At 41.3% G+C, this 17398-nt stretch overlaps 1 protein-coding gene across 5 annotated transcripts in view; it reads right to left on the bottom strand.

The window, feature by feature from the left end:
- Positions 1-17398, bottom strand: part of ark2n (arkadia (rnf111) N-terminal like PKA signaling regulator 2n) — a 103630-nt gene that overhangs the window by 84994 nt on the left and 1238 nt on the right. The window lies entirely within an intron of this gene.

Below are 17398 nucleotides of genomic sequence, written 5' to 3' on the forward strand. Positions count from 1 at the left end.
ATACTTCCACACCCATGCTGACAAGACCTCTCGGGTACAAAAATTCAGTGAGAGATTAAGAATTGAATGTATTTATTTCCTTTTGTGAACTTTATTCTGAAAGCAATTCACAGCAAATTTTTAAGTTGCCATTACAATGTGGAGAAAATGCACCAGACAATAATTTATACTTAGCAAATCTCAATAACAGTACTGAGAAACTGAACAAGTGGTGCTATTCTATCTCTTGTGACCACTTGAAAGTACAATTTAATAATTCTTTTATTTAAGTTTATATTTCTGACACAGCTGCAGTCCCTCAGCATTGCTCAGTTAGCCTGAACAGTGATCTTAAATTCATAAAATGGGAGAGTGGTTTATTTACTGACAAAGCGGTGAGTACCTTGACTATGACAGAGCAAAGAACGGAAGGAACTATGTTCATAAGGTCATACAAAGCAGAGAATAACTGAAAGTACTGTCTTGAAAATTGCTGGAAAAAGAACTGTTGTTTGCTGTAGGAAAACAAAAAGGGGATGATCTGATTATTGAGGAGGCCTGAGAAAGAGGTATGCCTGTGGACCGCAAGTAATGATTGCATATGTTAATAAGCCTGGAGAAGAAGGGACCTATGACAGGTAGGCACAAGGCATATGACAAGGCATTACAGAGGTTTGGAAAGAGATGGAAAATAGACTAGCAGGGCAAGATATAGAAGGGGAAAAAAAGGCATGAAGAGTCATAGAAAGAGACAGGAGATTTGTGAATAATGAGAGCGGAGGCAGGTGAGCACAAAATAAAAGTATCGTTACTAAGAAAGTCAGAAGCCCAGGTAAATTTGGGGAGAGCTGAGCAATGGACCAAAAAAAGCCAAATTAAATCCATTGTGATTCAATGTTGTAAAAACAATAAAACACGAAAAATTCCAAGGGGAGTGAATACTTTTTATAGGCACTATAAATACATTGAGTTTAGTAGTGGGCAGATGTTATCTGATCTGCTGAGTCTTTCCATTATTTTCCATTTTTATTCTGGTGTAGTTAACCAATTAATTAATTTATTTAGAAGTACAGCACAATAAGAGGCCCTTCCAACCCAACGAGACCACGCTGCCCAATTATACCTATGTGACCAATTAATCTACTAACCTGTACCTTCTGAAGTGTGGGAGGAAACCCACGCGGTCACAGGGAAAACGTTCAAACTCTTCACAGACCATAGCGGACAAGATGGCAGCATAGCTGTTAGTGGCACAATTACTATCATCTGAGATCAGAGTTCAATTCTGGCACTGTAATTAAGGAGTTTGTACAATCTCCCTGTGACCACATGGGTTTCCTCCACGTGCTCCAGCTTCCTCCCACGGTCCAAAGACATACCAGTGAGTCAGTTAACTGGTCATTGTAAATTGTCCTGTGATTAGGATAGTGCTTATAGGTGGGTTGCTGGACAGCACATCTCGTTGGACCACAAGGACCTGTTCCGCAGTGCATCTCTAAACAAAGTAAATAAAACCGAACCCAGGTTACTGGCACTGCAATACTGCTGTGCTAACCACTACGCAACCGTGCTGCCCAGTGGTAATAGTCTGGTAAATATTTATACTTATAGATGGCTAGGCACAGCTCAGCAGAGGAAAGGTGAACTGCTTCAAGTTCCTGGACTTCAACATTGCACAGAATCTATCCTGGGCCCAACACATCAAGGTAACCACAAAGACACAGCAGTGGTTCTACACTAAGAGTTTCAAGAGAGTTGGTATGTCACCAAAAACCCTTACAAATCTCACTACATGTACAGTGGTGAGCATTCTGACTGGTTGCAGGATAGCCTGAGATGATCAAGAGGCTGCTGAGGGTTGTACACTCAGCCAGCTCCATCATGGGCAGAACCCCTCCCAACCATCAAGGATTCAAGAGGCGGTGCCTCAATAAAGTGGCATCCATCATTAAGGACCCTCAGCAGAACATGTCTCCTTCTCGCTAATACCATCAAGGAGGTGATACAAGAGCATGTACACTCAGTCAACAATTTAGGCACACCTACTTCTCTTCAGCCATGAGATTTCTGAACAGTCCATAAACACATGAACACTATCTTGTTATTGCTTTTTCATACACTAATTACGGTTCCTTTACAGCCAGGGGTGGTAATGGGGAAACGCTCCCACTACCTATTAAATGCTTCCAATGGTGTGCACCTCAAATTGCCTTTGACAATCAAGTCTAGCTCCTGGCCTTCATGTGTGGCTTAGTTACTAAGCCCAGTGGAACCATTTCTACTGACAGAAGGGGCAAAGGCAGGTTACTGCCACCTTAAACCAGTCACTTTGGGCAGATGGGGCTCATCAGCCATGGTTGGCAGTTCATCTAGAAGGAGAACTCTGATCTCAAACCTCTGCTGCCTTGCAGCTATACCCACTCATGGGGAAGCCTTCTGGAGTAAACCCCCGAGGGAAAAATCCGGAGCCAGAGTCCCTAAGGCAGTCCTACATTTTCAATGCTGACTGGCAACTCCTGCGACGCTGCTGGTATCAAACTGTATCAGTCTCTGCCATTCCTTTGGGTTCACCAGTTGCATGGAGAGGGGGAAACTTGCTACATGGGCAACAGCTTGCGCTTCATATCATACTGCCCAGGCTTGTGTATCTAGACAGCTAGGACACAATATTCATGGTCAACTCTGACCAAAGAGGCCTCAGACAGTTATTTATGTTTGTAATTTATAGATTTGTCTTTGCAATAGATTGCTGCTGCAAAACAAATTTCATATCATACGTTAGTGATAATATGATCTGATCCTAATTCATTTCCTGTTCATAAGATGCTGATTTCTTGCAAAATGGTAAAGGCACCAATGTCAGCATGATGGAAGACGGATACACTTCAAAGAAATGATGCTACCTAATATTCTGTGACAGAAATATTACTCAATTGATTTATATACAACATTTGGTTTACATACATTTTCAACATGGCAAAACATTCCAAGATGCTTCATGTGAATATTATCAAATAATTTGATATTGATCCACATGGAGATATTGGAGTAGAAGACAAATGCTTCAAATGAGTTAGTTTTAAGGTGTTTTTTTTTAAAAGAACAAAGTTAGAGAGGACAGGGATTTAAGGGGGGAAATTCCTTGACATCTGAAGACACCACCATCAACTGCAAAGCAATTGAGCTTGGAGATGTTCAAAAGCCCAGAATTAGAGAAGCAGTTGGAGGGGATTTTTGGACTAAAACAAATTAGAGATAGGGAATATAGTCCAGGTACTGTATCTGGAAGAAGTAACTGGAAAAAAAATCAAGACATTGTTTAATTAGTGACTAACCTGGATCAGGTCATAAAGAGCTGATGGGTGAAAGTGACTCATTTGTTGCAGTCAGTTGCCAGCCAAAGTAGAGTCAATGCCAAGATTACACTGTATCCTTGCAGTCGAATTTATTGTCTGAAGAGTTCCATGTTAATTCAACAATTCTGATTTAATGGATGTTATTGATGAAATAGTTCGATACAATTGAGCCTAGGATGCTGTTCTGAGAAACTTTTGCAGTGATACCTCCAAGTGGGATTTTTTATTTTCAGCAAATACAACAATCTTGTTTTATGCAAGTTTTAGAATAAACTAGAGGCAGGTTTTTCATAATTTCTACCAACTTCAATTTTAACAGGGCTATTTACTCAGTCAAAAGCTAATGATCTCAAGAAAGTCAACTCACACAAAGATTCAGAATTAATCACATTTGCACCAAGGCTATAATTAGTAATAGTGGCAGGTATTGGTTAATGTCAAACACAGAGAAGTCATTCTCAAAATAATCTGGGTATTATGTCTACAGTGAATTGGGAGAACTGGCTCACAGATTAATCAAACAAAGGCATCAATTTCTGAGTGTATCTCAGCACCAATGTCCCATAAAAGGACATAACACAATTGCATATCAACAGCAAGAAATAATCCCAGAATTTTCAGTACTAACTCAGAATCCTCTTACATTTCATGACATTAGGTCTTCGGCAAGACTACCTTCTAAAGATTACCACCTAAATCCTCACTCAGAAGTAGTGATCCAGCAATGCTTAGAAGAAACACTTAATGTACCCTGGGTAAGGGGTTTCAATATCAAATATCAATAGTATCTTGGTGGCACCACCATGAGCCAAACTGGTTAAGTCCTGAAAGAGGTACAGTCGACGTACCCCATCCGTTATTTATTTTTATATACACATTCTTTCTCTCACTCTCCTACTTCTCCCTCTGTCTCTCTGACTGTATCCCTTGCCCATCCTCTGGGTTCCCCCCCACCCCCCGTCTTTCTCCCTGGGCCTCCTGTCCCATGATCCTCTCATATCCCCTTTGCCAATCACCTGTCCAGCTCTTGGCTCCATCCCTCCCCCTCCTGCCTTCTCCTATCATTTTGGATCTCCCCCTCCCCCTCTCAAATCTCTTACTAACTTTTCCTTCAGTTAGTCCTGACAAAGGGTCTCGGCTTGAAATATCGACTGTACCTCTTCCTAGAGGTGCTGCCTGGCCTGCTGTGTTCACCAGCAACTTTGATGTGTGTTGCTTGAATTTCCAGCATCTGCAGAATTCCCATTGTTTACGTCCTGAAAGATACAGCTTTCAGATTAAGTCTGCAGCACTGAGTAAACCGACACAAGCCATAAACTCACTTAACCTCATCCTCACCAAGCTATCTCCCATGAATAAGATGTGACAGCATTGCTAGAAGTGACAACCTTACAGAAACAGAATCCCGTCATTACACCTTCCACTGTATTTTGCAGTACTGTACTCAAGCTAAATGGAAAACACTTGGAACAGATCTGGTAGCTCAAAACTAATCATCAACGTGGCACTACAGACTAGATGCAGTAACACCGCTACAATTAGAATGCTACATTTTGCGTGCTACAGCTCCTGAGGAGACACTGGAATGTGTAGAGGGAGAGAGTGTTTAAAATAAGGGAGCAGGGGCAGTTGGCACATTTTGCCCACCACAGTTCCCAAGCAGACACTGGTTTGTGCATAATTAGGCAGTCGGCAAGATCCAATAGAAAGAAACGCGCAAAATGCTAGAGGAACTCAGTAGGTCAGATGGCATCTATGGAAAAGTCAACGCTTTGGGCTGAGACCCTTCATCAGGACCTGGTTTTGCAAAGTGATTTCAGGGAGTTAGGTGCCAGGTTAAAGGACAGGACCCCCCAAGGCTGATCTCAGGATTGCTACCCATGCCATGTGTTAGGAAGGTCAGAAAAAGGAAGACCATACAGTTTAATACATGGCTAAGGAGGAGGTGCAGGAGGAAGAGCTTCAGATTTTTGGATCATTGGGCTCTCTTCTAAGGAAGGTGAGGCCTGTACATAAGGAACAGTTTGCACCTGAACTGGAGCGGGCCGAATATCCTAGCAGGAAGGATTACTGGTGCTGCACAAGGGGAAGTTTAAACTAGAGTTGCAGGGGACAACAAATAATGGAGTGACTGTGGAGAAAGATATTGTTAAGCCTACATACAAAGTCAGGAATCAAAAGGTTGAGCATGGTGGAACTAATATTCTGAGCTGTGTATAGTTCAATGCAAGGAGCACTGTAGGAAAGACAGGATGAGCTTAGGGCATCAATCAGCAAGTGGAATTATATTGCAGCCATTAGTGAGACTTGGTTGCAAGAGAGGCAAGATTGGCAGCTCAATGTTCCATTGCTTTAGACATGATAGAACTGGAGGGATTAAAGGGGGAAGGGTGACATTACTAGTCAAGGAAAATATCATCACAGTGCTCAGGCAGGATAGACTGGAGAGCCCATTAATGGGTAGCTCCATCTTGGACACGAGCCTACAAAGCACCCAGGACATCTTTAGGGAGCGGTGTCTCAGAAAGGCAGCACCCATTATCAAGGACCTCCAGCACCCAGGGCATGCCCTTTTCTCACTGTTTCCATCAGGTAGGAGATACAGAAGCCTGAAGGCACACACTCAACAATTCAGGAACAGCTTCTTCCACTCTGCCATCTGATTCCTAAATGGACAATGAAGCTTTGGACACTAGCTCACATTTTTTTAAAATATAAAGTATTTGTTTTTGCACATATTTTTAAAATCTATTCAATATACATAATTGATTTACTTGTTTATTTTTATGTTTTATTTTATTTATTATCATTATGGTTTTTTCTCTCTCTCTGCTAGATTATGTATTGCATTGAACTGCTGCTGCTAAGTTAACAAATTTCACATCACATGCCAGTGATAATAAACTTGATTCTGAACTGAGCAATAAGAAAGGTATGACCACATATAATAGAATTATATTATTGACCACCCAACAGTCTGCAGATTTAGAGCAGCAAATTTGTCGAGAGATCATAGACACTTTGCAAAAAACATAAGGTTGTGATAGTAGGCGATTTTAACTTTCCACTTATTGACTGGGACTCCCATACTGTAAAAGGGCTGGATGGGAAAAAGTTTGTCAAATGCGTACAGGAAAAATTTCCTTAATCAGTACATAGAAGTCCCGACTAGAGAGAGTGCGATACAAGATCTCTTATTGGGGAATGACACAGGGAAGATGACAGAAGTTTGTGTAAAGGAAAACTTTGCATATAGTGATCATAATGCCAATAATTTCAAGGTAATTATGGAAAAGGTCTGGTCCAGTCCTTGGGTTGAGATTCTAAATTGGAGAAAAGCCAATTTTGATGGTATCAGAAAGGATCTGGCAAGTGTGGATTAGGACAGGTTCTTTTCTGGAAAGTGTATACTTGGTAAGTGGGAGGCCTTCAAAAGTGAATTTTTTTAAGACTGCAGGTGAGTATATTCCTGTCAGAATAAAAGGCAAAGATAACAGGTTTAGGAGACATTGGTTTTTGAGAGATATTAAACCTCTGGTTAAGAAAAAGAAGGAAGTGAATACCAGGTATTGGCAGATAGGAACAAATGAGATACTTGGGTATTGAAATGCAAGGAAATACAAGGAGGATATTAGGAGGGCTAAAAGACATGAGGTTGCTCTAGCAGACAAGGTGAAGGAAATCCTACAGGCTTCTATACATATATTAAGAGCAAAGAGGTAGCAAGGGATAAAGTTGGTCCTCTATGTGTAGAGCCAAAAGAGATGGGGGGGGGGGTTGGAGATCTTGCATGAATATTTTGGATCAGTATTGACTCACAGACAAGACACACACAGAGTCTATCGAAGTGAGGCAAAGCAGCAGCTGTATGGACCCTATAGAGATTACAGAGGAGAAAGTGTTCACGGTCTTGAGGCAAGTTAGCGTGGGATAATTCCCCTAGGCCTGACAAGGTGCTCCCTCAGACCCTATGGGAAGCTTGTGCAGAAATTGCAGAAGCTCTAACATCCTTAGGGATGAGATGCCGGAGGATCGGAGGATAGCTAATGTTGTTCAGTCGTTTAAGAAAGGCTGTAAGAATAAGCCAGGAAATAATAGGTCAGTGAGTCTGCCATCAGTCATGGGAAAGCTCCTGGAAGGTATTCTAAGAGACAGATATACAAGTATTTGGATAGACAGGGACTCATTACAAATAGTCAAAATAGCTTTGTGCGTGGCAAGCCATTTCTAACAAATCCTAGAGTTTTTTTGAGGAAGTTACCAGGAAAGTTGATGAAGGCAAGGCAGTAGATGGTGTCTACATGGACCTTAGCAAGATCTTTGACAAGGTCTTGCATGAGGAGAGGGGGAGGGAAGGTAGCTGAGAAGGTTCATCGCATGCCATTTGAGAAGAGGTAGAAAACTGAATTAGACACAGGCTTCAGGTAAAAAGCCAGTGAGTGGTAATAGATGGTTGCCTCTTCAGCTGCAGGCCGGTGACTAGTGGCGTGTTACAGGGATCGGTATTGGGTCAGTTGCTGGTTGTCACCTGTATCAACAATCTATGTAAAAATGTGGTAAACCAGATCAGATTTGTAAATGACACCAAGATTGGGGATGTAGTGGCCATTAGGTAAGATTATCAAAGCCTGCAGCGAAATCTGGACAAGCTGAAAAAAAAATGGGTTGAAAAATGGTAGATGAAATTTATGGCAGCAAGTGTGAGGTGTTGCACTTCAGGAGGACCATCGAGGCTAGGCTTTACACAGTGAGTGGTAGGGCATTGAGAAGTGTGATAAAACAGAGGGATCTGGGAATATAGATCCATTATTTCTTGAAACTGGAGTCACAAGCAGATAGGGTCATAAAGAAAGCTTTGTTGTGATGTGAAAAAAGTGACATGAGGGACACTGAAACTAGTTAATTTAGAAGTGTTTTATTCAAAAAAACGAGCAGCTGGCATCATATTGAGGCCTCCCAACCCAATATTATATAACATTTTCATATACTAGTTACAAAGTATCTACAATGCTTCCTTAGAATTACAGACAGTTTTCACACACCACCTTCTTTGCACCCACACTCTAAACACTCAAAATGAATGCTAATCTCCACTGACTAGGCCACATTCATGCATGTGCTGGCATCTGAGGTCTAATTGTTTTGAGCTGCATTTAAATTGAATCTGTAATCCACACTCAAACCTGAAGATTGGTTGCTAGTGAAATTAATATTTGCTATATTCCCTATCTCCGGAATACACCCCAACAACCCACTGAGTTCAGGATGCAAACAACAGGAATTGGGATGTTATGCTGAAATTGTATGTGACGTTGATGAGACCTAATTTGGAGTACTGTATACAGTTTTGGTCACCTAACTACAAGAGAGATGTAAAGAAGATTGAAAGAGTGCAGAGAAAATTTACAATCACATTGCCAGGACCTGAAGACCTGTGTTAAAGGGAAAGGTTGAATAGGTTAGTATTTTAGTCCCTAGAATGTAAAAGACTGAGGGGAGATTTGATAGAGGTATACAAGATCATAAAGGGAGAGAGTAAATGTAAGCAGGCTTTTTCCACTGAAGTTAGAGGAGACTACAACTAGAGGTCATGGATAATGAAATGTTTAAAGAGAACATGATGGGGAAACTTCTTCGGACAGTAATGAGAGTGTGGAACGAGCTGCCAGTTCAAGTGGTAGATGCGGGTTTGATTTCAGCGTTAAAGAGAAATTTGGATAGGTACGTGGACGAGAGGGGTATGGAGGGCTATAGTCTGGGTGCAGGTCAATGGGACGAGGCAGATTAAAGGTTCACAGAGATGGGCTGAAGGGCCTGCTTCTGTGTAGTGTTCTATGACTCCAGTCGAACCACGGCCTGATATATTCCTCATTCTACCTCTGCAATCAAATCAAAGAATCAATACTGCCCAATTAGGAGTGCAGAAAGTCATGCCAACAACAGCATGAGGCATACCTAAAAACGAGATGCCAAATTGGTACAGCTGTTCCATATGACATGTGCTAAACAGCAAGAACATGCCAAATGCCACAGGCCAAAGTAAGCTATCTCAGATTAACACAAAGTCTGCCTTTTGCCATTACAGTTAATGCAATTAAACAGAGAACAGGAGATGATTCTAAGAACATGCAACACACAAAGTTGCTGGTGAACGCAGCAAGCCAAGCAGCATCTATAGGAAGAGGTACAGTCCACGTTTCAGGCCGAGACCCTTCATCAGGACTAACTGAAGGAAGAGTTAGTAAGAGATTTGAAAGTGGGAGGGGGAGGAGGAGATCCAAAATGATAGGAGAAGACAGGAGGGGGAGGGATGGAGCCAAGAGCTGGACAGGTGATTGGCAAAAGGGATATGAGAGGATCATGGGACAGGAGGCCCAGGGAGAAGGAAAAGGGGGGAGGGGGACCCAGAGGATGGGCAAGGGGTATAGTCAGAGGGACAGAGGGAGAAAAAGGAGAGTGAGAGAAAGAATGTGTGTATAAAAAATAAGTAACAGATAGGGTACGAGGGGGAGGTGGGGCATTAGCAGAAGTTAGAGAAGTCAATGTTCATGCCATTAGGTTGGAGGCTACCCAGACGGAATATAAGGTGTTGCTCCTCCAACCTGAGTGTTGCTTCATCTTTACAGTAGAGGAGGCCATGGATAGACATGTCAGAATGGGAATGGGATGTGGAATTAAAATGTGTGGCCACTGGGAGATCCTGCTTTCTCTGGCGGACAGAGCGTAGGTGTTCAGCAAAACGGTCTCCCAGTCTGCGTCAGGTCTTGCCAATATACAGAAGGCCGCATCGGGAGCACCGGACGCAGTATATCACACCAGCCGACTCACAGGTGAAGTGTTGCCTCACCTGGAAGGACTGTCCAGGGTCCTGCATGGTGCTAAGGGAGGAAGTGTAAGGGCATGTGTAGCACTTTTTCCGCTTACAAGGATAAGTGCCAGGAGGGAGATCAGTGGGGAGGGATGGGGGGGGGGACGAATGGACAAGGGAGTCGCGTAGAGAGCGATCCCTGCGGAAAGCAGAGGGAGTGGGGGAGGGAAAGATGTGCTTAGTGGTGGGATTCTTGATTCTAAGAACATTGTAGTTTTTAACAGTGAGAAGAATAGCCAAAGGCTAGATATTGATATATCCTGGGCTACACAGGGCAATGGCAGATGGAATTTAATAAAGTATGAGGGTGAAGCGTTTTGGGGAGACAATGAGGCAGGAACCAACATCTAAATAGTAGGGTCCTAGGGAGTATCGAGGAATAGAAGGGCCTTGAAAAACAAGTCTAACGAATGTTGAAGGAGGTGCAATTGGTAAATAACATGATTAGAAATATATAGGTTACTGACTTACATTAATCAGAGCACAATATACAAAAGCAGGCAAGGCATTATTTTACAATAGACTCAGTTATAGTACTTCATGCATTTCTGGCCAACATACCATAGGAAAGAAATAATAGCACTAAAAATAATGTGGGGGAGATTCACCAGGATGTTGCCTGGGATGAAGCATTTCAGCCTGGGGTGAAACATTTCAGTGATCAGCAAAGACTGGGTATTCTGGATTTAATTTTTGCTGGAATTGAGGAAGCTAAGAGTGGACCTGATAGAGGTATATAAAGCTAAGATGAGAATTAATAAGGTAGACAGTGAGAATTTTTTCCCATGGCCAGAAGGTACAGTTTAGGATGAGAAATAAGAGGATTAAGAGGGGATCTGAGGAAGAATATCTTCAATGATTGGTAGAATCTAACCACCAGTGAGGTGGAGAAAGATGGAGAAAGAAGTAGAGGCATGGGTTTGGACCTAGTGATGGGAAATGAAATTAATAGTGATAGGCACTTGATAGTAGGACAAAGGGCCTTTTGCTATTTTATACCACTGTAACTCCATGGCATATCCATTCTCAACAATGGCGAGGATCAGCTTGTGACTGCTAAAATCAAGGCTGAAGCTGTCACAAGCATTTTCAGTGAGATGTGCCAAATGGAACACCCAACTCAAGCTTCCATGATCCTTTCCATTGTTGAAATTGCCCTTTTGCCATTCACGTGACAAAGAAACAGCTGAGAGGACTGTAAATAGTAAAGACTATTAAACCAGGTAACACCTTGCCTTTAATAGTGAAAAGCTGAACTCCAAAAGTAATAGCAATATGTTCAAATTGTTCAAGTACAGCGACAACACTGGTAATAACATGACAATATGGAAAATTGCCCATGTATATTCCATTCAAAAAGGACATCTCTTATTTTCTTAACCACCACCCAATCTACTCTCAATCACAATATACAGTGCTGCTGACAGTGCCATCAAAAATCTCTGATTCATTAATAGCTCATTCAATTATGATCAGTTAAGGTTTTACCAGGGCCTCTCAAGCATCACAATCTTGGTCTAAGCCTGGACCAAATAACTGAATTCCAGAGACAGAGAGTAACCAGCCCTGATATCAAGGCAGCAAATGGGAAACTATGAAATGCAGGATCCCTGATTAAACAAAGTCAATAAGCACCAAGATTAAAACACTCCAATGCTTAGAGCCATGACTCAGACAAATATGCTTGCAGCTGTTAAGAATCAATTCATTCCAGCATCAGAACATCCCTGCAGAAAATCCTCAGGGCAGTTTTCTAGGCTCAGTGACCTTCATCTACTTCATCGATGATTTCCATCAAGAAATCAAAGGTGAGTTTACTTACTGATAATTAGTAATAATGCTGATTGATAATGAGCAGAATACTCAATTTTATTTGCAGCTCCAAGGCATCAAGCAGTTCAAGCCCAGACAACATTCAGGTATACCAACAATCTGTTGGAGGGATTCAACTGGTTGAGCAGCATCTAGGAGGGAAAAGAAACTGCTGACATCGTCCAAAATCCTGCATCTGCTCTGGTGCAGGCTATTGATCCAAAACGTCAATAATTCCTTTCCACCACAGATTCTGCTTGACCTGCTGAGTTACTCCAGCAGATTGTTCATTGCTGCTGCAATCTGGAGTTACTTGTGCCTCCAACATTCAGGCATGGCTCAAATGGCAATTAACTGGAATGCTATCAAATTACCAAGCAGTCACAGTCTCACCACCTACAGTAGATATTCAGTGGCATTATCATTACTGAGCCCCATTATCAACAGTGAGTCACGATTATTCTGATATTCATCTGGACATGCCACATAATCACAGCAGCAATCAGAGCTGGTCAGAGTTTGGCTACTCTGAAGTGAATGCCTCACCTTCTGACATCCAAATTCTAACGCAGGGTCTCAATCCAAATACCACATTATACCCTTTGCCACTCAATACTGTTCGACCTGCTGAATTATTCCACAGTTGTTTGTTGTTCCAGATTCCAGCACCTGCAGTCTTTTTGGTCTTTCAACTATCCATAAGGCACATTCAAGGAGTGTGACAAAATAAGAATAAAGAAAAATTATGATGCTACAACTCTTGAGATGAAAAACAAAAATTGCTGGAAATATTCAGCAGGCCCAAGAGCATTTGTGAAGAAAGAAACAGGAAAACTTCAGGGGAGGAAACAAAGGAAATTTCCATGATAGAGAAGGGAACCAAGAGAAAATGGATGATAATGTAAATGTTGACATGAGAAGCAGAAGGCAGCTTGGTAATGGCAACTAATTTGTCAGGGGGTACTACAAATGGACACAGAATATCGGAGTAAGAAACAACAAAAAACATGTTGGAATCATGAAGTGCAGAACACTGCAGTTGCTAGAAATCAGAAATAAGGCAATTTTGGAAAAGTCAACCAGCTCAAATAGCATTGGTGGAGAGACAAAAATTGATTTAAATCAGAGCCGGGCACGGAATGAGAAGCAAAACACTGAAAGTTTGAAACAGAAAACACTCAGTAAACTGAATGGTGTTGGCAGAGAGAGGAAAGCAGAGCTAATGGCCCTGGCCAATTACCATGAAAGGTTATCAACCCAAAACACCAACCCTTCCCCTGACCCAGAGATATCACCAAAGCACTTCTAATGTTTTCTGGTCCAACTACAACAAATCAATTCTAACACAAACAAAAATTATTGTTGATCTAAGTCTGTTGAATTCATGGCAGTGACGGAAGATAAAATGCTGTGTCTAAGCCTATAGCGTAAGGGGCCAAATAAACAGAAGTTAGAGTGGGAAAGCAAATTAAAATAAAGGACAACTTACTGACTAAACAGCAGTTCTGCAACACCTCATCCAACCTGCAATTAGTTTCCATTATCACTTGCATCAAATGTAGCACACTAAATTGAAAGTAGTGCAAGGGAATTGCTGTTCCATCAACAAAGAGGCTTTAAGAAGTGGAAAGGGAAGTACAAGTTAAGCACTGCATTTCCCATGGTTATGTGGGGAGAAATTGTAAGAAGGGGGACAAATGTTGGTGAAAATGAAACAGAATAGTTTTTTTTCTAAAAAGTATTGTGTGTGGGTTGTACATAAGGTAGTGGTAGGGAATAAAGTGGAAGTCTCCGGAATTGCCTGCATCAGTCTTGTTCCAACCTTACAAGTATTGAAACCATGCAAGATAAAGCCACCTACTCAATTGGTACTCCATTCACAATTTAAGCATATTCTATCAGACTTTTGCACCACATCACAGCTTGGTATGGAAACTGCTATGCCCAAGACCAAGAAGTTGCTGAGTTGCAAATACAGCCCAGACATCATTCAAACCAATCTTCCTTTCAATTATTCAGTCTACACTTCCCATTGCCTCAAGAAAGCAGCTAGTACACTCAAGAACCCCTCCCATTCTTGTCACTTTCTTTACTCCCCTCTCCCATTAGGCAAAAGATACAAAAACTTGGAGCATGAACCACCAAATCGACAGTTTCTATCCCACTGTTATCAAACTCAAACAGACTACTCATCTGCGAAAAGATGAACTTGCGATCACCCAATATGCCTCACTCAATGTTGCCTTTGCACTTTATTTACCTACCTGCATAGCACTTTCTCTGTAACTGTAAATCTACATTCTGCATTTGCTATTTTTGTTTTTACAACTTCAGTTTAATTATATATGACACAATCTGTCTGGATGGCATGCAAAACAAATGCTTTTTTACTGTATTACAGGACAAGTACCAATAACATGCACACCCATTCAGACTTGGAATTATATAGTCAGTCCTTTACGGTCACTAGGTCCGGGAGCTTCCTGATCACCAGAACTGCATTCAACACAAGGATTGCAGTGGTTGAAACAGCAGCTCACTATACAAGGGCAACTAAGAATGGGTAATAAATGTTAGTTTAGTGATCTGCTGAATAACGAAGAAATAAAACTGAAGAACAAACACGTTAGCTAAATGCCAATTGATCATATCAAAAATCCCTTCCATAAACTTTTCTTTTGGGACTGTAATTGACTGTCCTCTTTCTAAACGCCATGGAAAATGAACTGTACCTACCCTGTTGAAATACACAATATATAAAGGCAATTTTCCCCTTCTGGCATTGCAAATGAATGAAAACAGCTTGGTTATTGACAAGTATTCAGCCACTTCTCACCAATATGCAAAGTGACAGTAGATACCTCAGAAGGCCAAAACAGATCAACAATAACATTTCCAGAAGTTGGTTTGAAGAAAATGCTTTATCCTATGCCACTTTCTTGTTCAACTTTCAAGAAACTCTTAGATAGGTAAATGGAGCTTAGAAAAATAGAGGGCTATGCGTTAGGGAAATTCAAGGCAGCTACTAGAGTAGGTTACATGGCCAGCACAACATTGCGGGCCGAAGGACCTGTAATGTGCTGTAGATTTTTTATGTTCTATTTCTAACTTCACTAGAGATTAAATGACTATGCAATTCATGATTGAGCTGTGAAACTTTGATCTAATGTACCAGATGAAAATTCTCCTAAAGGTTTCCTGATCCCAGGGTGTCTTTGTGCATGAATCAGTGAAAATTATTGTACAGGTTCAACAAGCAGTTTGGAAAGCAATTGCTATGTTCACCTTCATTGCAAGAAGACTTCAGTACAAAAGTAGGGATACAGATATACTCTCAGTGACCACTTAATTACGTACCTCTTGTACATAATAAAGAGGCCACTGAGTGTATGTTTGTGGTCTTCAGCTGCTGTAGCCCATCCACGTCAAGGATTGGCCAGCTGGGTGTTCAGAGATGCTCTTCTGCACACCACTGTTATAATGCATAGCTATTTGAGTTACTGTTACCTTCCTGTGCCCTTGAAGCAGTCTGGCCATTCTCCTCTGACCTCTCTCATAAACAAGGTGATTTCACCCACAGAACTGCTGTTTACTGGATGTTTTGTTTTTACACCATGCAGTGTAAACTCCAGAAACTGTTATATGTGAAAAACCCACAAGATCAGCAGTTTTTGAGATATTCTAACCACCCCATCTGGTACTAACAATCACTTTACGGTCAAAGTCATTTAGATCACATTTCTTCCCCATTTTGTTGTTTGTTCTGAACAACTGAACCGCTTGCTTTTATGCACTGAATTGCTACCACATGATTGGCAGATTACATAATTCATTAACGAGCAGGTATATACGTGTATAAAGCAGCCACTGAGTGTTTGTTTCAACAATGTACAGCTCTGCTAAGACAAGCTGTAGAACTGTGTTCAGATCTGCTCTCCACCTAAAGATATACCTGTAATAGAATGCAAAGTTCACATACTCACTCCTGAGACAGCTAGTTTATCATATGAGAAGAGGTTAAGCAGACTAACCTTGTGAAAGAATGAGAGGCAATCTCAATGAAACATACAGAATATTTTGGGCAACACACACAAAATGCTAGAGGAACACAGCTGGCTATACAGCATCTACGGAAAAGAATAAACAGTCAATGTCTCTGACCAAAACCTTTCATACAAAATTATTTTGTGAGGTTTAGTGGGGTAACCACAAAGTTAGTTTTCTACAACTGTCTAGAAAGAGAACAATTAGTTACAGTCGCAAAAAGAACAGCCATTCAGAAGAGAAAATAAATTTATTCACGCAAACAACAGGAATTCTGCAGATGCTGGAAATGCAAGCAACACACATCAAAGTTGCTGGTGAACGCAACAGGCCAGGCAGCATCTCTAGGAAGAGGTACAGTCGACGTTTCAGGCCGAGACCCTTCGTCAGGACTAGGGACTTCGTCCTGACAAAGGATCTCGGCCTGAAACATCGACTGTACCTCTTCCTAGAGATGCTGCCTGGCCTGCTGCATTCACCAGCAACTTTGATGTGTGTTGCAAAGAAATTTATTCATCCAGATTGGGCGGGGGGGGGGTTCATGGGGAAGAGAGAAGAGAGGTATTATCATTGGAATTCACTACTGAACAAGGTTACGGAAGCGCAGATGCTGACTATATTCAAGGGAAGGATAGATTCTTAGATCTCAAGTCAATGAAGACATATAGAGAAGTGCTGGAAGATGGTCCTGGGGTATAAACTTGATCATACTGCACAATGGGGCCGAATGACTACTTCTATTCAGATTTCCACTAAGTCACACAGCAAGGAAACAGGTCCTTCAACCCACTTTGTCCAACTATCAAGTACCCATTTACACTAAAACCATTTACCATCACTTGATCTTGTCTTGACAACTCAAATGCTCAGCTAAATATGTAAATAAATCTCTGCATCCACCACTCTGTTAGCCAGTGCATTCAAACTCCAAACCACCGCCTGGGTGAAAAAAAAAATCAGTATTTCTTCCCTAAACCTCTTACTCCTTACCATAAACTCATATCTTCTGGTTATGGACAATGCAGAAAAATCCCTAGGGTCTATCTATTTTAATACTATCATAATTGAATACAACTCTAACACATTCCCTAACTCTCTCAGCCTTCTCTCCAAAAATAAACCAGCCAATCCACCCAATAGCTTTCTTAAGCACTGTCTATACTCCTAAAGGATCTCCTTCAAACTTTTTGAACGGTACATATGTTACTGTACCAGATTCATTTTCTTGCAGGCATTTACAGGAAAATAAAGAAATATAATAGAATTTACAAAAAAACTACATAAACAGACTGATAAACCATTGTTCAAAAGACATTATGTAAATAATTAAAAAGTAAAC

This window comes from Mobula hypostoma, chromosome 4 (assembly GCF_963921235.1).
Source record: "Mobula hypostoma chromosome 4, sMobHyp1.1, whole genome shotgun sequence".
In the NCBI taxonomy this organism is placed as follows: domain Eukaryota; kingdom Metazoa; phylum Chordata; class Chondrichthyes; order Myliobatiformes; family Myliobatidae; genus Mobula; species Mobula hypostoma.